A 24625-nucleotide genomic window follows, 5' to 3' on the forward strand; every position below is an offset into this window, starting at 1 on the left:
AAACATGCGAAATATTTTGATTATGTTGAAAACAAAATTTATATACGCTGGTCGTTCTCTTCGATTTTAATTTCGTAATTTGATAATTTTTTAATTTCAAATTCAATGTCTTCAAAACGAGCAGTTAGAGAAATTAGAAATGTTAGAACATCATACCAAAATTGGAAAATGTTCTATTTTCCTATATAAGTACATATGTATGAAAAGAATCGCTAATATTTTATACGGTGACGAGTTGACCCTCGCCATTTACAGCTTTAGCTGTCTATTAACAAACTGTACCACCAATATAGTTACTTTTGAAATATCGCCCTTTAAAACAGAACCCGTATTGATTAACAAAAAGAAATACGAATAAAAAATTCTTCTACAAAATAGGAGTTCAACTGCCCGAAGAAACAGAGTATTTCTGCAAAATCACAACAGGAACATCATTTAGCTACATCACCATCTGTGAAAGTGTCATTCTACCTATTCAGTTAATCAAAGGAATACAGTTACGTACAGTGTATCAACAAATAAAAAATGACTTCATGACAAAAGAACTGCTCTTATACATTAAAGTATGTAAGTAGTAAAGTAAAATTCAAACATTTCAAAAATACTAAAGAGTTATAAAAAATAAATAGAGCCCTACGATTTACCAAAATATGTATACTCGTAACTATATTTACAAATCATAAAATTGAACCAACTTGTATTGTAATATTCTTAACAAAACTGATTTCCCTTTAAAACTGATTTGTGTTCTTTTATAAATGAAACATAAACTATACATGCTCAATAAAATAAAATTCGACTAATAGAATTGAATCCATATCCATAAATCTTTAAAACGTTGTAAAAATTTGATGCGAAATAAAAAAACGTCTATAACTACTTACTTATTTATACTTACTAAATATAATAAAAGTATAAAACAACAATATTCTTATGCTCATGTTTTTTGTTATATTTTTGTCTTCATTCGGTTCCAAAGCATAGATATAATACAAAAAAATCTAAACCTGCTAAGAAAAAATGTGATAGAATTCCAAACAATAAAAATGTTCTTTGAAAACATAAAAAAACAAGAACGATACTTAAATAAGGGTATAAAATATGTACATGAACAAAACTAATATATCATTCGAATATGCCAATTTCAATAGACCTTAATCGTTTTTAAGCAAAACAAAAAGATTGTTAGAAATTAATCTTTTTTTTTTGTCGCAGGTTATGTAAGTGAGAATAAGATTTTAAGCTCAGAAATTTTTTTTAGAAACAATAAAACGTGTCATTTTTAAATGAAATAAAATTTAGACGTAAGCATTGTCCAACCTCTCTCTGTTGCCTCTCCCGTAAGCCTTGTTATTTAAATATAAGCAGTACAAATTATGATAATCATACTTATAAGAATACTTTTGTGAAATCTTAGTGATTTTAATTAAATCTATTAAAAATCAACTAATATAATGAATACGTATACTGTTAATATAGTTATAACTAATTTAGTGTATTTAAGTATCATAAGTATTTCTTAAGTATTTTTGCATGAAATTTTAAAATCTAAATAAATAAAATGACATGTTTACGTTCTTCGACGTCAAAAATTTGTATATAGATATTTAGCAATAATATAGAATGAGAGTTTTTCTATACAGAATTATAATATTATAGTTCTACTATACAAGCGTACAATAATAATTTATCATACTAATAAAATGATTGTCAAAATAAATTCTTAGAATAAGTAAATTAGAAATTCTATCTGTCCAAATTTTAAATATTAAAACCACCTCCAAAAACAAAAAAAAAATTTATTCTACTCATAACATACTTATAACTAAATTATAAGTATGTTATAAAACGTAAGCAATTAAATAGGACAAAAACAAAATTCTAGTACAAAATCGTCTTTATAAGTAAGTAAGTATTAGAAAATATTTTTAAAAAAATTTTCATTTTAAACACAGAGCAGAACAACAATAATTTTTTGTCTTTTAAATTTATATTAGAAAATTTGTCTTTAAAAAAACAGTAAAAATAGTTCTCTTAATTCCTACTAATTACTTAATCAAATTTTCGGCTAATTTTACAAGACTTGTAGTAATTGCAATTAGCGAGTATACTTTAAGAACCACAAAGAGCAAACCACAAACCTTTAAGGTTTTGATTGTAAATTAATTTTTTAAATCGGTTAATAATTATGAAAATTATATCCATTTAAGTCGATATATCTTTTTGTCGAAACCAAAAATTTTCATCTGGAGTTAAATATTCATTTGCGCCCACTCCCCACCCTGTGGGAAATTGTCCCACCTTTCTGCTCCCAAGACATTAAATCACGTTACACGTTCATCCTATATAAGAAAAAGATATCGTAACGATAGTAATTAATAAATTCGGAGTGTCTTGTAAAGTGTCGAATTTTTGTTAGAAAAATTTTATATGGGTGGGGGGGAGAGAGAAATAATTTCTAATAAAATAACCGTATTGTACAATTATTATTTAACCGGAATAGGTATAAGTACAACTTTTCTCAAAAAAATTTATCGTAAAAAGTTTTATCAGCAAACTCACAAACGGACGATTACAAGGTAACAAAACTCAAATCACTTCAGTATATACATATGTACATACATAGATGCACAAATAAGTACGTATACATTGCGGGCCATTGTTTACCTACTCATGAATTATTCATTTCAAAAAATGTTACATATTATGTACCTTGCTTTATTAATTTATTATTATTAAGTTTTTTTGATTAATTCTAATATAATTAATATTTTTTTAGACAATTCATGTGACGATAATATTCTTTTGAAACTTTTGTTTTTTTATTCTTTTGACATGAACAAAAAAATATACACAAGAGAATTTTGGAATCACTCTAAAAATAATTATTATGGAATCATCATTTCAGCCATTTTAGTTTTGTTTTTTTTTGGATATTTTTTTTTTTAATTTTTGCTAAGAAAACGATTTCTTGATAGCTTGTATTTTTAATTTGTTTTGAAATTTTTTTTTTCTACTTTATTATAATTTTGTTCTGATAGAAAATTAATCATTTACAAAAATGAAAGAAATTATATACATATGCATAAATTAATTGAGGAAGGAGAAAAAAAATTATCTTAAATTGTTCATCTTAAAACGTAAAAGAAGTTGTTTTGTCAGTTGTAGAGTAGTTAAGCAAAATTAATTGGTTGAGTAAGTAAATTTTTTGCTAAAACGAGCGATCTACTTTCAAATTCGAAAATAAGTAAATAATTTGAATTTATTTCTTAAATTTTATTTCGTTCTAAATGCTTATTTTCCATATATGATAGATCCGGCGTTGTGACCCATATATGCACATATGTACATAAATTCCTTTTGGAGCAAAATATGTACATAGTTACACTCTCACTTTCAAAATTTATGTTACATTCTTTAAATAAATCCATAATATATAATTACGTACACATACATACATACACACTGTGTATATTATGTACTTGCATTTAAGTATTCTATATATGTATTTCATTTCTTCGCTAATCAATTATCATATTCAATTACCTATCTATGTGTATATTATATACATTTATACGTATATACATACATACATTATAAAATTACATAAATAATAAAATATTCAGGTCATACATAATATAGTCAAATAAAATTCAATGAAATTCAAATCAATTTCAATGTGACCAAATAGTCTGGACGAACTAGTAAAATATCATAAAATAATAATATTTATACATATATGTATGTACAATTGATTATGTAAATATTTAATTACGTATTCATAACATATGTACTCATACATTTATACATTGTATGTACATATGTATATATGCATGCACACATATCTAATGCATTGGCCTTTAAAAATATTTTTATTTTTATTTTTTCCCGCAACATATAATTTAAGTAAATTTTATGTTTTTTTTGTTTTGTTTTCTCTTTCTAATTGGAAAATAACCAGACGCATTGAATAAGTTTGCGTTGAATTTGAAAATAAAAAAAAAATTATAAATTTGTAATCAAAATACCAGAGCATTTTGATTAGACAAAAAAAAAATAAAAATAATTATTACTTAATAAAATCAAAAATAAACAACAAAGAAATGTACATACAATTGAACAAATTCTTGTCTAATTGAAAATTCTTTCTTATCTTTGGACTTTATGAATTTGAAATTGAGCTACGACTGTTATCAAAAATTTTGATAACTCAATCTTAAAAGTACTAGTAATTATTGTAATTACAATATACAAGTAATTTCAATAGACATTGTGAATTTATATTTGTGTATATGCTTACAATTGTACATGCATTTATTCTTGCATATGTACATACATATATATTATATATTGTACAGGCTATGAAAAGGCTGTTCACAAAGTACGTAAGAATAACGGAATTTTTGCTATATTTTCTCTTCTCACCCTACTCCCACTACTACTTCCATAACTTTCGGCATGCTTCTCTCTCTCCAGAGCATTTTTTGCCACAATATGACATTTCTTTTTAGAAAAGTAACTGAGTATATACTTATAATTGTTGTTCGATATGTAATTACCTAAAACATATGCAAATCGTAAATGTATTTCTCGAGCTCTCTTATCCCCCGTCTCCACCTCCTTACACGAGTTTGACTTTATATATAAAAATCCCTTAGTGTTGTATATAAAGCTTAATACTTAAGTACTAACTTAACTTATCTACAATATTTGCTATCAATAATTTTATGTATGTACATATATATATGTATACATATATGAAAATTTAAAGTATTTTAATATTAGAATTAGAATAATATAAATTTTCACTAAATACCATGAGCATTAATAATATTTTAAAACAAACATTAGTACTTAATATATTTATTATTTATTTATTTATTTATTTACAAACACTACAAGAATAACAACATTGTAAATATAATATTATAAAATAAAAAATTGTGTAAAGGAAAATTTCAGTATTAAAATTAAAATAAAATAATAAATTTATGGAAATTTCCTCAATTTTAAACTATTTTTTTTTTTCTTTGTATTAACATAACCTATAAAAATGTATGGAAGATTATCTAAATTAAAAATGTAAATAAAAAGTTGAAACAAACAAAAAAATAAAATTAAAATTAAAATAATGTAAAAGCTTTCTGTAAAATGTAAAAATACAAAAAAAAAAAATTATAAATAAATATAAGAATGTACACAGTATGTATAACACAACTGCGACAACTAAATATACATATATGTATGTATACATGTTGACAATTTAACACAAACAACTATGTGGGGCATATAGATCTAAAATAAAAAGAAAAGAAACAATAAAAGAAACATGACAAAGAACTCTCAGTCTTGTCATCGTATCAGAAAGAAAAGCTGTCAAAAACGAAAAAAAAAATCTGAACTGAATTGATGTTAAATAAACTATAATCAATTCAACAGCTGGCTGTCATCTGAAAACAAACACATTACCAATTATTATTAAAATATATTTTAACAACACAACTAGTATATTTAACATACGTAACATACACATACGTACATGTAAAAACGTAACCTTAATATAAATATCATAAGATAGAACAATATACTTTTATAATATACATATGTATGTATATCGTGTCATATCTACATAACTAAAATAAATGAAGACATTTTTATTATCTGGGTTTTCATACCTTCAAGGTACTATAGGATACAAGAAAAATCTTAAATTAGTTTTGAATTATACATGAAAGGGGGGATTACAAGGGAGGAGATCATCAATATTGTCCTAAAATTTAAATTACATAGGAATTAAAACAATAAGTAAAAGTGTTGGCAAAATTGTATAGGGGTAATAGGGGTAACAATATATATTATATGTAGTTCAAAATCCAGTGTTCAGCAACATTTCTCGGGCAACATAAGATTTTTTAATATTTAACTATTGCGAAACTTTTAGAGCAAAATTTGTAAGAAGTAATAATAATTTGTTGGAAATCGATTTTGGAGTTAGCTATTGCAAATTTAAGAGTATTATACAAATAAGTACTGAATTCTCGCTCAGACGCTGGAAACAAACAAAATATATATGAAAATTATGTGTATGAAAATGTATATGTATTAAAACGTTATTATAATTATAAAACCTGACAAATACTAATTGTGTTTGCAAATCGAGAACGATATTTATAATACCTTTTACTAAAATAATTAGTTATTATAATAGAAAAAATAATTACCCACACACACAAGCAATTATATATTTTTATGTATGTACATATGTACGTTAAATATGCTAGCAAAATATAATTGTCAGCTTTTTTTTCCTTCATTATAATATTGAAGTATTGTAATTAGATTTAAATCATACGAGTTCATCATAAAAAAGTAATTTTAGATTAAAAAGATACATATATATGGAATGTTATATACATATATGTGTGTGTATACAATAAGTAAATATAAAAATTAAAAACTTTTGGCAAATTACAGAGTAGAACATTATTGTTTTTTTCTTAATTTTTTTTTCTTACATTTTTGTTTTTGCATATTTTACGGAATATTGTAGACAATATGGCGAGATTTACGAATATAGCTGAGTTAATTAATATATTTAACCTTTAATTTTTAAACATTAATCACAATTTTTCATTAGTATTATAAAAATTCACACACAAACATAAAGTTTTAAGTAAATTTTATAGGTATTGTAATTACAAAATAGTGAACATTGACTTAAATGTATTTAATGGTATTTTAATCAATAAAAGTTCATCATGAATGTGTATTTGAAAATAATCAGTCTCTGTTAGTTTAAAACTTTAGTGAACTTAAAAAAATACAAAAAAAATTATTTTAAAACATAGACGTAAGTAAATAAGGAAAATATAATGTTAAATGTGTTATACTTTCTTTTTATAGGAATTTACTTATTTAAATAAAAAATAGAGAAATTCTAATTGGTTATCTAGTAACTTTGTACTTGTTCTAATATTAATAAAGGTAAATGTAAAATATAAAACGTAACACACAAAATCAAGTTCCATAATACAATAAAATTTATACTTAATATTCTTAAATTTTAGAATTAATGAAGTTCAAAAATTTGCTGAAATGCAGATCAAGTTAAGTTACAAGATCTTGAAACAACTTCGGAAACCGGTAAGGTTGAAGAAGTATAAGTATTTAGCCAAAGTTTTGTAATAAAATATGTACTTAAGTATAAATTTTATTTTGCCCTTTTCATCAATTTTCAATTCAATCAAAAGAAATTACAAAATGTAAATTTGGTTTCAGCACGTGAACCAATTGAATAATTTTAAAATTTATTAATATTATGGGGGTTAAAGTTTTAATTCTTAGAATTTTACATTTTTACTTGTTTACTTATTAATTTAATTCTAATGAATGTTGTTTACATTAATTAAAATTCTTTTGAATGAGGACGAAGTATTTAATTTAACAAGTAAGTATAAGTAAGTACTTACAAGAGAGTAAGATTTTTTATCAGTCAAAATTTTCATATCAGTTGTGTTATAGTTGTCACAATTAAAGAAAATAACTTTCTGCTACAATAGTTTGGTATGGCCATGCTTAAGTGAGTAATGTTTTTAATTATTAAATCACAAATTAAAATAAGAAAACCGGGATTTCACCGATTGTACATTTTTCTCATAATCGAACTACAATTTCAATTTACAAATTAAATAATAGATTATTCTCTATGAATACCTTAAAAAAAGTTGTTTCTGAACCATACTTATACGTTAGTATTTTGATTATTGTATTTTTATATAATGTAGGTATATTTAGGGTAAATACGGAAATATATATGTAAGTCAACATTATTTAACGTAAATATTTAAATAAAAAATAATAAATAAAACATTGTACTTATGACATTTCCTCGAAATATTCTTAACAGTGATCGGTACAACAAAAAACAAAAGAAAATGCCAAATGACAATTGCTGTGATTAATTTTAAATATTTTATTTTTTTAATTATAAAATTTATTTTTGGATGAAATGAGTAGAAACTCTTACTACTGTAAAATATAATATTATGATTAATTAAATTATTTTTAGCTTGTAAGTTTTTACATTTAAATTTTAATTTATGACTAAAAATAGTGAATTTTTTTAAATAACGTAAACAATACATTTTTTACTCTTATTGTCCATTTTTTATTTTAGTAAGTAAAATATTCTCATCCGAATTACTTAGGGAGAAATATGTATGCATATATACTTATATGTGGAGTTGTGTACGTATACGTATTGCATGTATGAAGTGTTGCCTGTGTGCAAAACAATCTATAATCCGTTCTTATGGCTAAATTTTCTAATTTTTTTTCTACCACGAGGCGTTATTATTAATAATTATTTTAATATGTAAATTGATTGATTTTATAATATTAATAAAAATTGTTAATTCAATTTATTATTTAACATAGCATTGATAATTAAAAAGTAAATTTTAATTTAAAAAATTATCATAACATTTTAGTTATTAATAGATTTGTTATAAAAATACATTTAAAATCAGTTTTAAAAATATATTATTAAATTAAATTATAAAAAAATTTTTGAATTTCATAAAAATTTGTACTAATGGCGAATTAAAATTATAAACTATACTTATTGAAAAAATAATCTTTTAAGCAATGAATCATAATTGACTATAGTCTTATCATAAAATAAATTAGAAAAACAACAATTAATAATCTTTAAACTATAACAATTGAATAGTTTTTAAAAAAATTATAGATTAAGTAAGTATTGTATAAATTTCATATAAGTATTTAGAATATAAGTGTGAGTTCAAAGATACTGTCGAATTTCAAAGATAAAATCAATTAAGTAGTTTTATTAATAAAATCCTTGTAGCGTAATAGTTATTCTCTTCTAGAGTCTATACAACTTTAAAAGCGAAGAAAAAAATTTTTAAATTTATAAAATAAATTAAAAATAAGACTAAGAATTTAAGTTATACCTACAGTTTTACAAAGTAAATCTGCTATATAAGCATACCTAACTGAAAATAAGCAAAAAATCACGTCATCAATCTCTATATAATATGTATTCTATCGAAGATCACACTTAAAGTTGATCGTATTATGATATCATTTCACGTTGAAGTTAAATTTCCTAGAATTTTTATGAAAATAAAATACAAACGGTTGAGTAATAATATAAGTGTACTAAAAATAAGTAATATACATAGTTTAAATTAATATGACTGGTTAGACCTAGTTAAAAATTATAAAAATCTTATTTAAATAAAAACCACCCAAAATCGGCATTGGAATAGTAAGTTTGGGTGTATATAAACTATTTTCATAGAAAAAAAATTTGAATTTAAATGATGACAAACAATTTTTTTCATTTCGTATTCTTTTAAATTTTCCAATTCAATCCAATTATAATTACTTATCACCCATACATACATACATGCAAATGAAAACAAAATTCAATTTTTAAAATTAAAAATAAACACAAAAAAGGAAAATTCAAATGAACTTTACATCATTTTTAAATTTAGCAAACAATACAAAAATTTCTACTAAAACAGTAGAAATATTCATCCAAATATAACAACCAAATAAACATATGTTTGATTAAATAGTTAACTATCATATTTCAATGACTTCATGTTTCACATATAAAATAAAAATAAAGAAATATTTTTTAATGGTTTTACTATTACAATTAAAGGAAGTTTCATACTGCGCAACTAAATTGTAACAATAAACATAAACCACAGGGTAACAGTTAATTTCCTGTTGCCTGTATTAATCGTTAAGTATTTCCATAATTTTGGAAATAATTCAACGCTTGATTTAACACAAAGCGTGTGATATATTATAGCTAAAGTATATAACAGTTAAAAGTGTAAGAATTACATGAGTTAAGATAATTACATGTAAAATAAAAGATAAATTTTTGAAACGAATTAATTAAGTGAATAAGTACTTGTGTCTCATTGATTTGAACTAAATATAAAAGTGATGATTTTGTTTTTATAATCAATAAAAAATTCTGACGAGTCGGAGTTTTTGGATAAAGAGAAAAGTAATGATTACGTACTTATTTATTTAAAAGTGATGGTTACTTGCACAAAGGTAACAATTACTTAAATATTCAAATGGGACGCAACTACTTGCACAAAAGTAATGATTGCTTCGACACAAAAAAAAACTTATACAAAGTTAAGGAACTCATCAAAAGAACAGCCCAGCAGAAGTTTCCTCTTATCGGCTATGCTATCGAAACTGCTATGGTCCGCATTGATGAATAGGTAGGTAACACCCATAGAAGATAGCACAAAGTCACAACATAAGATGGAAGAAAACAATGGCGATCTTACCACTTGCAATCTGGTCTAATCACTCACAAAATTTGTAAATTTTTATAGAACACGCAAACCAAGGAAAACTTTCGAAGCCACTATATTAATATTATCTAAGCCCCGTCGATCAACCTTAGATGAGCTAATGCAGCAACGTGTAACGCGACAAGGAATTTGTGGCCAAAGCTAGATTTGCATCGAACAAGGGATCTGATCTCTTTCAGACGGGAGGATATTCAGCGCTGTGGTAGGGGTTCTGACGGACCATTGTCTGATTGGCGAACATGCAATGAGAATGGACCGCCCCCCCCTCCCTAAAAAATTTTCGTAGGAGCTGCTGTGATGAAGGGGAGGAGGAAACGGTGGCCCACCCATCTTCTATACTCATATCCGACGTTGGCGGGCTTCAGGCAGAGATTTTTTTGGATCTTATTTCTTCGGACGCGCTGCGGACTTGGCGAATGTAAGCGTTAAGGGTTTGAGCCGATCTTTGAGGATGAGGGGACGAGAAGCAGAGATTTGGCGGTACCACAACGGGTAACCTAACCTAAACCCGGTCGATAATTCTACAGGTTATGCTGAATAAATTTCTTTAACACATTGGCACCTAAAATTCTTGAAAAATACTCATAAACAGTAACAAAATACAAATTGACTTGGGTTTACCACAGCTACATACATGACCTTATTTTGTTAATGTGAAAATGAAGATTTAAATCAATTTATACTTAATACTTGTAATTAATGAAAATTAAATGGATAATTTAATTTCTTATTTCAGTATACCTGTACATACATATATTATGTATGTACACACTTACTTACTATAAATTTAAAACAATAAATTTTAACATTGCAAATTTTTTCTTGGAATTCACGGAAAAAATTTAAAAAAGAAACACGTGAGCTTAAGACATTTTTACAACATTGTCAAATCATTATACATATTATCTTATGTACTTGTTATACACATACTTCGTTATACATGTATACAATAAAATTAAGGTAAAAATAGTTCAAGAAATTTCCGTATTTCTTTCATATTTTATTAAAATTTATAGCTTTGAACCATTTTTATTTTATAAAAATTTTATTATTTTTAACTGACTGAAAACATTGTAAAATACAATTTATGAGTTATTTTTAAAATTTAAACTTGATAAACTAATAAAAATTTTAAATGTTCTACTTAAAATCTCCAAATTTAAATATTTTCTTTTATTATTATTAAAATCATTTTTATATCGTAATAATTATTAAATTATTCTTTTTGAAAGATTTATTATTTTCTTTTTTTGAGTAAATACTTAAGTGCGGTTAGTGTACGTATACATTTTTTCCCCCGAATCCCAACACCTAACACACAAGGAAGTAACAATATACAGTAGCTTATAATATATGACACTCAAATTAAATTTATGGTTTGATCTTAAAGAATATCCTTAAGTTATTCTATAAAATTATCCACTATAATTTCTTCAAGTTAAATACGTAAGTATATACAATTTTTTGGTATTAATTCTCTTCAAATATTTTAAGTTAGATCTTTTAGCAAAATTTGGAAAATACAAGGGCTTGAGTAATCTAAGACAACTCGACAACTTTTCTACAAAATAATAAATGAAAAAAAAAAACTACTTACTTAGTTTCATTTTGTCAGTAAATAATTCAATAGTAGACGTACAGCCATCAGTTTCATGTAATTCGCGAAACGTCATAAATTACATTTTTGACGTAAGTATACTTAATTACTCATACGTAATCATATGAATTTAACTACTTACTTATAATTATTTAATGTAGTTGTTAATATATTTTAATTCTAGTAGCGCCCAGAATTTCTTATTGATTACAAAAATAAATATTTTTATTAATTTTTAGCACTTAACTACACAATATACACACACACATATGCACAAATATACTTAATAAAATATTGAATTTCATATGACAGTTAATTTATTTTTTGAATAAAACTGTGCTAATTTTTATTCTAATTTTAAATTATTTTTATTATCGAATCACGATTATCTTTTATTTTTATTCATATACTAACTTGCTTGCATAAAAATAATTAAGAAAGTATATTTTATTTTTGTGAAAAATTTATTATCAAATAATAGTAAGTAAGTACTTAAAATTTTATTTTACAATTTAAGCATTTGAACAATTTTTAAGTACTTGTTAAGAAAATCTTAAATTTAACTTAAATTATTTAAATATAAATATATATACATATGTAAGTACATATATGTATATAAAAGTTTTAGATCTTTAGGTAGTTGCCTCTAATTTTATTGTCCTAATTCGAACATTAATATTGGAACAATTTTTTTTTTCCAACTAGAAAACTCACTGCATCAAATTGTTTTGATTTAAGATTCTATACAGTGACTATTGGACCTTTGTACATTTATTTTCTTTGGGTGCTGTTATTTCCTATTCCACTCCCTTTGTGTACTCTTTCATCTATATATAAATTAGGAACTTTTTATGTAAACGCTTAACACGTTGCTAAACCAAGAATTACTCTGAGAATTTAAACAATTTTACTTTAAAATGTTTATTGTTTACCTCTTGAAAACAAGTTTAAATTAAATTTTTTATTCACATACTCAAACTGACAACTGATGCAAAATACTAGTGTATATTTGAACTTTTATGCAAATGTAACTGTTGCAAACTGTTGACAAATGCAGTATTGTTAAGAATGCGAATGTACAAAGGCCCATCAAGTTCAACTAGATGCCAAATATGAAATTTAATTGTCAATTTTTGAATTATTAAATAAAATTAAAATATTTTGATATTTTTGAAATCTAGGAAGCTATTGTTTAATTTTTAGACAAAAATCCGAATCAAACCTTTGGACTCCAAAAATTTTTATTATTTTATAAATATAGTAAAACCAAAAGACAATAGCCACAAATCTTCAAAGCAAAAATAAAGTTCAACAACATTTAAAAGAAACAATAATTTGGTTTTTTTTTTTTCAATGAATATTTTGAAGTTCAGGGTCACACCAAATCAATACCATATTCCTTACCAAAAATATAAAAAAAAACAAAAACATTTTTCTCTACTGAAGAAATTTTAGAAAACTTCAAAAAGAAAAAAAAATTGTTTACTTTTTTTAAAAAAAAAAAAAAGAAATAGGAAAAAAAAATTCTAAGAAAGACTACCACAAAAAAGTACCATGTCAGGTTTCGATAGATTTGAAATTTTTAAATTTTTATTTTCTACACTCTTTTTTTTTTTGTTATAGCATTCATTTCTTATTATTTTAAGTTTATTGTGAAGTTAAAAATTATTTCTTTTTGTTTTACGTATACAAAAGTAATGATGACGTCACATTTTTTTTCACTATTTTTCCTTGATTGCTTTATAGTTACTGCGCGAAACAAAAAACGAGTAAATTACTTACATAAATAGAAAAAGCAAAACAAAAAAAATATAAGAATCTTGGAAAAGAGTATTGGAGGTTAATATGCGTGGGTACAAAAATCACATGTCAGAATAGACTATTATAATAATTTGGTACTTAGTAATAAAAACAAACAAAAAATTTATTAAAAATTTGAGTAGAAAAGTTCAAGGTGGATGCAAATTAAAAACACTTAAAAATTTTGTTCAATATAATAGTATTTTAAGCTGTATAAGTAATTATGTATAAATATTATGTAAATTAAGAGTAAATTAAATACATACATACAGACATATATGTACGTATATATATAATAATAGAACAATTTATTTAAACAATGTGTTAAGAGTACTTGGTAATTTGTACAACTAGTTACATTCTGTATGAAAGTCAATATTTTATCAACAATAAAACTTTGTTATACGGAAAATTTCAATTTTTTTTATATAAAAGAAACAATTATTTTTGCAAGTAACAATTACTTTTACAACGCTAAATAAATTAGTTATAAAATAGAAATGATTATTTAAATACTTATAAGGAATTAACGAGTAATTATATTTTTTTTATAAAAGTAACGATTACTTTTGTAAAAGTAGCGATTGATTGACTTATAACGAAAATACGGTTACTTACACAAGAATAACGATTACTTATATATTGTATACACAAATTCTCAAAAAATGTCGATTACGGCTTCCCCTTCTATGAAAGTATTGTGATTTCAAACAAAGAAGTACAAATTTTACACAAATATAATTGGTTACGTTACAATATGTGAGAGAAATGATTCTTACTTGGGCTTTTAAACTTAAAACAATGGAGGCAATAATGTCAACATTTTTAAAAATATAATATTTACTTTTATAGTTTATTCATAATGTCAAATACTTACAAGATCACTAAGTGCTTACTCCTTCAATTCAATTTTAAATATTTTCATTCTTGCTTGAGTAATCTACATATACCTGTGTATGTATTGTATGTATTTAATAAGTAAGTGTAAGTAAAAGTTCTACACGTAAGTAGAATAATTTTCTTTCTTTTCGTTTTTATTCTGTTTTGTTGTATAAGAGTCCATTAACTTATCGATTCTTAACTTAAGTATTTTATTAAAATTAACCAAAAAAAAAAAAAAAATTGCTTTGAATTTCAATTTTACAAAAAAATTTTTTTTTTTTCTTTACCAATTCATTAATTATTGCCGGGAACATTCACATTTAGTTTAGCCATAAATTTTTCATGTTGTTTGTATAAATTAAGTACAAAAATTTGTTTATTTGTAATTATTTTTACTTTTAATTTTTTTTATTATTATTTTTTCTTTTCTTATGAAAAAAATATTTTATTTTGTTGACAAGAAAATATTTTTCGCTTTTCTTTGAAAAAGATTTTTTTTTGTTCTTCTTTCGTTTTAGATTTTTTTTTTTGAAATTTTCCAATTGCTTGAATGAAAGAAGAAAATGCAAAGAAATATGTTTTTCCTACTTTTTTTGACAATTAAACAAAATTATAAAAATATTTAACAAGACAATAATAACAACACTAATATTATATAGAAAATTGAAAAAAAAAGAAAAAAAAAGTGTAAATATTAAAGAGAACAATTAAAACAATAGCAACAATGAAAGCAACAAACCAAAAGAAGAAAAAGAAAAGAAAAAAACAAACAAAGTAGAAACAATTTCTCATTTATTTCAATTCATTTTTTGTTGCCTTTTGGCTCGCGTCATATAATTTTTGATACGTTCGCACAATGTGCGCAATTTTATATATTCGTAGTTTATTTATAGGTTACTGACCTAACACAATTTACTAATATTGACTTTTTTCTTTTAATGTACAAACAATGACAAATTTAATTGTTATACAAATTAATCCCAAAGGTATAATTAATTTCGTGTACATATAAGTAAATCATACGTAACGCTAACTAAGTACATAGTTCTAATTGATTAGTACAAGCAAATAATAGTTACCTTACTTTCCTAAACACTTTTAAGTGAGTAAGTAATTGAATTTAGGGTCTCATAATACTAAAAAAAAAACATTTTAACATTGCCTTAGTAAAATTTGTAAAAGAGAATTATGATTGTAATTGGCAGGGCTGTGTAAATTATCATTTATGCTAAGTGAACTTTAAACATAGGGTTAACTATTTTCATCAAATATTTGCTTATATGAGCCATGAATTAATCAAATTATTATTAAATGATCAAATCAAATTATTATTAAGTATCGCCACATTATACTCGTATGTATATAAGTACTTAGGTAAATGCATTTCTAAACCCTTCTTTTAATCTCGTCTTTTTTCCCCCCTTGTTTCAGAATCTATTTTATGAAGTACCAATAATAAATTTTTATTTTTTTAATCTAATGTTTAATTTTATATGACTGCAATAAGTAAAGCATTTGATATGATAGCACAAATACATTAATAATCAAATTTTGCTATCACTGAGAATTTAATTGTATATGTATGTATTGAAAATTCTTTATCAATTCAACTCTATATATGTATGTATATAATCTTAACAATTGATAATTATAATAAAATTTAATATCAAATCACTTACATATAAGATAAAAAGTGCAGAGTTCTTTAATGGAATATTTACTTGTTAAAAGAGTTAGAACAAAACCAGCTCAAAATTAATTGAATTTTGATTTAATAAGCCAGATACTCTCAATTTTAGCTTTTTTATTTGTATTGTTACAAGAACATTTTTTTTAAGCAATCTTACAACGTAAAGCTTCAGCCTATCGTACATGTGCATGTTACAATCTTAATTGTAAAGGCATCTGTGTAGGAATTCTTATAGCTTGCGGTAACTCATACTTAAACAGTTATGTTAAAGTTTTCATATTGCTGTTAATATGAATGAGCATATATATATATATATGTATACATATCTATGTATTGTATACACATAACGTATAAGTACAAATAAATTTATTCATTCACAATACAAAAACATAGAAGAAGGTCAAGTGTTTTTTATGTTGTAAATTCTTACTTAAAATATTTTTATTAATATTTAAATTTATTTTCTATCTTTATTCTTTAATTTTTATTTCAATCTCTATGTAAGTATTTATTTTTGTTAGAATTTTGTAATCGATGACTACATGTAATAGTAATATTTTTAACTAAGTATGTAAAATTAATAATTATAAATACAATTGCTCTAAAAACTTAAGCATTAATTTAAACATTTTATATACTTAGAACTATAAATTTTATAGAAGAATTTTTAAATAATACATTTTGCTACGGCGATTATTTTCTTAATGAAGAGAAGGTATATGAATAATGCGCGAGCATTCATTATCACAAACGTATAAGCAAGTCGTTTAAATACGTAAAATGAACAAACAATATTACAACTAGATTATAATACGAGTATTAGAATTTACTAAAAATGGAAAATTTACATCAAGCCGAAATCGAAGATCCTAAATATGATCGTAATTTTTTCATTTTCCATTTATAATTATTAAGTATACCCGGTGATTATGAATATTTAATACAATTTTCGCTAAGTATTTAGTACTTATGTAATATAATTTTAATTTAATATTAAAAATTATTATTATAGTTTTTTTGCCCTATTGTTAAAAAAAAATTACACAATTTGCAAAAATCATACTAACTTACGTCACTATCGTTTGTCACCACAGACATATTGTAAAAGTAAGTATAGAATACAAATAGACGACAACAAATACAAAAAGTAAAAGAAAAAACAATTTTTTTTTCTTATTTGAATTGAATGAGAAATAAAAATGAGCTCAGCTTTTTAAGAAATAGTTACCTAAAACATACTTACTTACAAAAAAAAAAATATTAGTTAAAAAAACAAAAACAAAAAAAATTTGAATTTTGAATATCATAAATAATGCCGCAAGCTCATAAGTATGTTTTGTGGTTAAGGTCAGTGACGTTCAATGTGAAATAAAATAGTTACTTATAAATTAAAAAAAAATTTAAATAGAAAGGAAAAAGACAAAATGAATTATTGATTGTTTGGTTGCGTTTTTAACAACAATCTAACGCCCAAAATTAATTATACAACAATACAATCTATAACCATACATACATACAAACATACATACATACATGTTTATATAGGTACCATAATACATAATTTGTAAATTTGATTAGATGTTGAAAACTTTGTTGCTTTTATAAATTGAATATCAATTAGAATGTTGCTAAAATATTAAAAAGTAGGTAATTAATTTTCTAATTTTATTTCAAATTTCGAAAGCTTTTATTTTAATAATTAAATTATAAAATTTTCAAGATAAGAAACTGTTTGGAGAGTTTTTTTATGAGTGTACAAATATTATGTAATCTTATCTCTTTATATTTACATAGTAAATTAAGCGAGTATGTGTGTATGGGTTATGTATAAGGGTATTTAAGTATATTTGAATTCAATCGAAAATATGGTGGTGCACTTTTTTTTTTTCTCTAATTATTTAAATTCTTTAAACTTCACAAAATTGAAATTCTTTAAAATTTTCAAGTATCAAAAAAAAAATTTTTACAATTTGTTTTCTATTTTTTTTTTTTGTATTTTAAAGAATTTTGTTTTTTGGCATAATGCCAGAGAGAGAGAGAAAGAGAGAGAAAAACTTAAAAAATAAATAAACATATGTTCATCATGAAATAGAAAAAAAAAAATTGTTTTTTATTTAGTTCAGCCTACCTTTATCTTTGTTTGCCATTTATATTTTTTTCTTTCTACTTATTATTAAATTTACCTCATTATGAAGAAAAAAAAAAATGGCCGAAATGAAGATAAACAAACAAACAAAAAAAAAAAAAAATGCTTATACTCAATTACAAAAAAAAAAATATATAGGCCTATGCCAGTGAAATGATCCTAAAAATAGACCTTGCTCCGCATATAAAACATACTAAATTATAGATACAATGACAGATAGTAAAATTTCTGCTCTGCGGTCTAAACTAAGAAAACGAAAGAATTTTAAAAATTCGATCATTTTCTTCCTATATAACAAAACAATATTTATCGTATTCCAAATATTCTTAAATAATAACATACATACATACATATACTTAATTTTAATTTTGATAAATGCTCGCCATAGAGGAATTGATTTAGGAAAATTCACGGGATTGAAAAAATAAATTTAATTTTATTTTGCATATTATTGATCAGCAAGTTTATGACTAATACTTAAGTAGTATTTTTATATATTTACAATCTTCATTTAGAAAATTTAAAACTCTAAATAACATATACTTATGCATACTAACCGGGTTAAAAGTGCACGACTACCATATATAAAGATCTATTACATACAGGGACACATATAAGGTACGGCTCATATCCCTACAGGGACACTGTAGGTCGCAAAAATTAACCTTAACGGGGCAATTATGTACTACCCTTCACTGGAAGAAGGAGGCTGAACATCTACACATAATTCATATGAGCGGCTTTGTTGTAGAGAGGAAACCGGAGGTTAAATAAATGTCTGCAGAACTCTTTGCATAATGTCACAAAGAGTCCTTTCAAACTTACTCCTAGCGATAATGACAATTTCATCAGCATAAGCCTAGCCATGAATTTCCTGACGAAGCAGTTCATCAAGTATTAACAAATTTCTGCCTTTATTTACTATCTTCTGTTTTCCGCTTGCACATTAGCAAGAGCTTATGATAACATGATAAACATGATTAGAGCTTATGATAACATGAGAGTAATCTTTCATGTTAATCTCTCTCCCCGCCTATATTGTTACCAACTTGATGAATTTTATTTGTTTCTTTAATAATCTTTATTTTAAAAATACTTTCATTCAAAATAATTCGAATAATCAATTAAGTAAGAAGCAATTATTTAAAACAAAAACAGTTAATCCCTTTCTGTTCAAAGTAAATATTTAAAATAACTTTTCAAGTACAAACTTTTTTCTCGTTTTTTTTTTTTTTTGTTTAATTAGAATATATCCAGGAATTTAAAATATATAAGTATATATAAAAATATTGTTTAACTTAAAAATAAAAATTATTTAAATAAAAATTGAAAAGAAAAATATTTACCTTGATGTTTTGTTTTTTTTTCCTGTTTAATATTAAGTAAACAATTTAATATCCAAATTATATAATCCTCCCGTTTTGATAAATCATTAACTTTGTAGAATTTTTGATAAGAATTTTAAGTTTAAGTAACTAAGTAGCTAAATCCCAAAATAATTAAATACAAAATTTAAGTAACCAAGTAATTTACACTGTTAAGTATTGTTTTTATATACTTTTATTCTCATATATATATATATTTCTTTATTTTAATTAAAGTTAATCACGTTTAAAACCATTTAATTACTTATTTTAAGTACAAAAATTATAATTTTATTTTCGATTTGAACTTTCTTGAACAAAAAAAAAAAAAAAAACATGAAAAATATTAATAAAAATTTATAATTTTTTTGTTTTATTTTCAATACATACGTATACATACATATAGAAAATTTTAATAAGCAAAAGATTATAAAAATTTTTTTTTGAAAAGAACGAAAATGTCAAAATAAGTACTTGAAGAGTAGATCGATACTCGTATTAAATTTTAAGAATTTTTTTTTGTTTTTCAAAAACTTTAATTTTTGAATTCTAAAACTGTACAGCAAAAGTAAGTAGTTATGCATATATGAATTGTAAATGGACAAATAGACATTGTACATAAGTACTTGCAATTTATTAATTTTAATAATATTATAATTATAATATTATATTAAGGAATAATTATAATTAAGGTATTAAATTTTAATTATTTTAAACACACTTAAATTTTAAATTTCCCAAGTGCAAAAAGTACTTGATGATGAAAGTACTTGATGAAATCCATCAGTAGAACAATCACTAAATTAATGATTACCTATAATGTAATCCGAATTCGTATCGTTATTAAAATTTGGTTATGCTCATAAAAGAACATTGAAAATAACAAATTTCAATAAATGTAAAAATTAAAAAATTACTATTTGTGTAAGTACTTTTTAAATATTTCAATTAATAAATAAATAACTATATAAACAACTCGTCTATTTAAGCAAGGATTTTGCACTTACGAGTAGTTACTTATATGTACTTATTTTAACTTTTCGTTTAATAATTAAGTATCAAGTACTTAAAGTAATTCAAAGAAAAAGTACTTGTTGATATAATTACAAAAAATTTTTATTTTTCTTAATAAAATTTTTATTAAAATTTGAACTAAATATGATTTTTTGTTAATTTTAATAAAATTCATTTATTTGCGTACTTAATTAAAATATTAAATTTTGATTTTACTTTCACTTTTCAAATTTAGAATAATAAGTTGTAAATATACACTTATAATTAGATTTCTAAAGCACTGAATAATTTTTCTTGATTTAATTAAAACTACGAAAACTACTAATAGTATGGATTTAATAAATAAAAAAATATTAAAATATTCACAAATTTCAAATTGTATTCGAATGAAATCCGAAATGTTTTTACTCTGATTTTAAATAATAAAATAAAAAATTTCATAAATTTTTCTCTATAAATTGCTACTTAAAGGTTAATATAAATAAAAATTAACTAACAAATTTTATTTTTTAAAATTATTCAAAACTTATTAATTTTTTGCAGTATAAATGCGATATATATATATATATATATATATATATACAAAAACTGTTATTATATCCATAAATGCTTGAATATATATAAGCACATATAACATCGCACATATTCACTTGTATACTTACTCAAATGTATAATTAAATTTAAAAAAAAAAAATTTCAATCACGGTTTTGGTAAACTACTTAATTCAAATTATGGGTTTATTGCTATTTGTTAATGTATACATAAAAATATAAACATATACTTTAGTATATATGTACAAATTTTTAATAACTAGTTAAAAAAAAAAAAAGTGGAACACAAATTTCGCGAATTTTTTTTTTTTTGTACGTGCTGTATTACGAGTATTACACATGTATACCTAAATCTAAAATGGTATATATGAAGTTATGAATTTGTATACTTATATGTGTAATAAATTAAAAATTGCAATATAATCAATCAAATATATAACAAGTACAGGGTTAATCCTAATTAATAAAAATATCTATTATCGCACAAGTTCTTACTGAAATATCAATTTAATTAAAATTAACAAAATTTTATTAATTGTTTAGTCTATAGTTCACCACAAATTTAATTCATAAGGTGAAATTCTGAAATTTAATTCATAAGTTGAATTTTGAAGGTCTTAATAATATTACTTAATTTTTTAACATCTGATGTATATGAAATATTGTATAACAGTATAATATAAGCCATTTGCCTAAATTCTAAAAATTAAAATATAATATTATAAATACTTAAAAGTTATAACTGAAATAAGTAACTAACAAATAACTTTAAATTACTTATTTCTGAGAATAATTTGAATAAGTATAAAGAGCAATATACAGGGTAATTTTAATTTATATGTAATTTTCAATTTATTATTAAAATTTTTTAAATTGATTATAAGATAATTTATTTATTATCTTAATCGTTTAATAAATTAAGTACTTATTTAAGTAATTAATTAATTATTAAGTATCTAAGTAATAAGAAGAAAACAAAATCTTAATAGTGCGTTTGACACAATATACATATATATACTTATATACAACAATACATATATACATTACATTTTGATATTCAAAAAGAAATTTATGAAAACTAACTCAAGAGTATATGAGACAAAAATGTCGAAGGAAAGAAAACTAAAAGAAAATTTTTAAGTATTTGAATAAAGTTCAACAGGTGATTCAACGCACTATCTATAACATGTACAAAAAATGTAGGGGTATGTACATAAGTACTACAGTATATATATACATGCTTAGAAATTTCAATATAGTTCAAGTTACATTTACAATAATACAAACTATGTACTTACATATTATATCTTATGTAATTTCTTATATAGTTAAAGTACTTTTTATGTAACTAAAAATATTTCGTATTGTTATACATATAACAATATACTACCCCTCTATATATATAATACAGCTAAAAATCAGCTGATGTTAAAGCTTTTTATTTAAATTTTTTTTATACTATCGTCGCTGATTTTTCAGTTTTAATTTTTTTTTATTTAAACCTGTTTAAAAATTCATACTACTTATATACAATTAAGTGTTCAATTAAAAAAAAAAAAGGCGAAAAAAATTGAAGTATAAATATGTAAACAAGTAAATAGGTACATATATAGTTACTTATTTAGCAAACACACCTTATTTTAATTTTAATATATTAAAATTTTATATAAAAAATACATTCTAAAGAAAAACTATTGAATAAGTATATACATATATATATATAGTAAGTATGTTTGAGTGATATGAGCAAATAATTTGAGTGATTTTAGAACAACTAATAATTAAATTAAAATGAAAATCATTTAAATAAGTATAACTATATAACTATGAACATATACATGCATATATCTACATATATATTAGTTAAATTTAAACATACTTATATACTAAATGTATTCAACTTAACTTAAATAAAAATTGAGAAAATTTTATGCAGGTTGCGTTCAAATATTCAAAATCCCAAAATGTAATTGAAATAAGAATTTTAAATCAATACAAGGAATTATTCAAAGTCAATTAAGTATAGTTAATTATTCTTATGCAATACTATCATTTACCGAAACATACACACATATTGAGTATATAAATACAAATCTATATATAACAAAGCTTTCGAACATAAAGTTCAGCAGTTTAACCATATAAGTGGATCGTTGTTTTACAAAATTTTAATTTACTTAAGTGTATTTTATATATTTGTAATATTGAAAGGAGTTATCATTAGTCTCTAAATTTCCTTAACAAGTCCTAAACTAAATATACTCAAAACCTATAATGTACGAGTAAGACAATATAGTATATCAAACATTCTAGTGTGTCGGTTTATACCTAATCTATTAATTAATATTAATAATTAACCATTAAATACTTCCAATTCCTACTGTAAGTATTCATTAAGTAAAATATAAAAATATTTTTAATAATTAACTTTTTCGGATTTAATTCTTTTGGATTTATTTCAAATATATATTTTCATAATTATTCAAGTATATACACTTGGTATTGTAATTAATTCAAAATCAAATATTAAAAAAAAATAATAATAATAAAAAAAAAAAATTGTTGTAGGTGAATTTTTTTTTTTTTTGAATTACTTATTTATTTACGTGCAAAACAAGCAATTTGTCGTCGTTGTCGTATAATATTGAAATATATAGGCGCTTTTGAAAACTTCTCTATTGAATTTAAATCAATAGAACAACATTAGAATTAGAAATGAAATGCGAATACAAAAACCAATTAAAAACGCCAAATTAAGTTCTTCTTTACAAATTAATTTAACTAAATAAAGTAGTAAATATTTTTTATTATATAGTTTTTTTTTTTATTTTTGTTTTATTTCGAAATTTTCCTTTGTTTTATAAGCAAGTATTTAAGAGTATAATATGTACGTGTGTGTGTATTGAAAACGCGAAAATGATAATAAATTTTATAGTCTTAAATAATTGCAAATATACAATTAAGGGATACACAAAATAAAATTCTAATTAAGTAAGTATAATTTATTTATTTTTTTTATTAAAATAAGGAATTTTCCTTGTTTTTAAATGAAATTCAAAACAGAAAAGATAAGTAGTTAGTTTTAAATCATATATTTTTTAAATGAAAATATTTATTCTTACAACTTATAGACACTTAATTATTCAGTTTAATTTTTGAATCGTTTAATTTCAATATTTATCCCGACCACTTTTAATTACTTAT

At 23.0% G+C, this 24625-nt stretch overlaps 1 protein-coding gene across 2 annotated transcripts in view; it reads right to left on the reverse strand.

Moving 5' to 3' along the window:
• Positions 1 to 24625, reverse strand: part of LOC129607987 (uncharacterized protein MAL13P1.304) — a 236556-nt gene that overhangs the window by 206235 nt on the left and 5696 nt on the right. The window contains exon 1 of one of the 2 annotated variants that reach the window (XM_055519278.1): positions 19838 to 19975. The exons of the other annotated variant lie outside the window; for it this stretch is intronic. The gene's annotated coding sequence lies outside the window, so the exon portion shown is untranslated. Of the gene's footprint in view, positions 1 to 19837; positions 19976 to 24625 lie in introns of those variants that run through there. 2 annotated transcript variants of the gene reach the window in all.

The sequence above is a fragment of the Condylostylus longicornis genome, unplaced genomic scaffold (assembly GCF_029603195.1).
Source record: "Condylostylus longicornis isolate FDR11 unplaced genomic scaffold, ASM2960319v2 ptg000030l, whole genome shotgun sequence".
Taxonomy (NCBI): Eukaryota; Metazoa; Arthropoda; class Insecta; order Diptera; family Dolichopodidae; genus Condylostylus; species Condylostylus longicornis.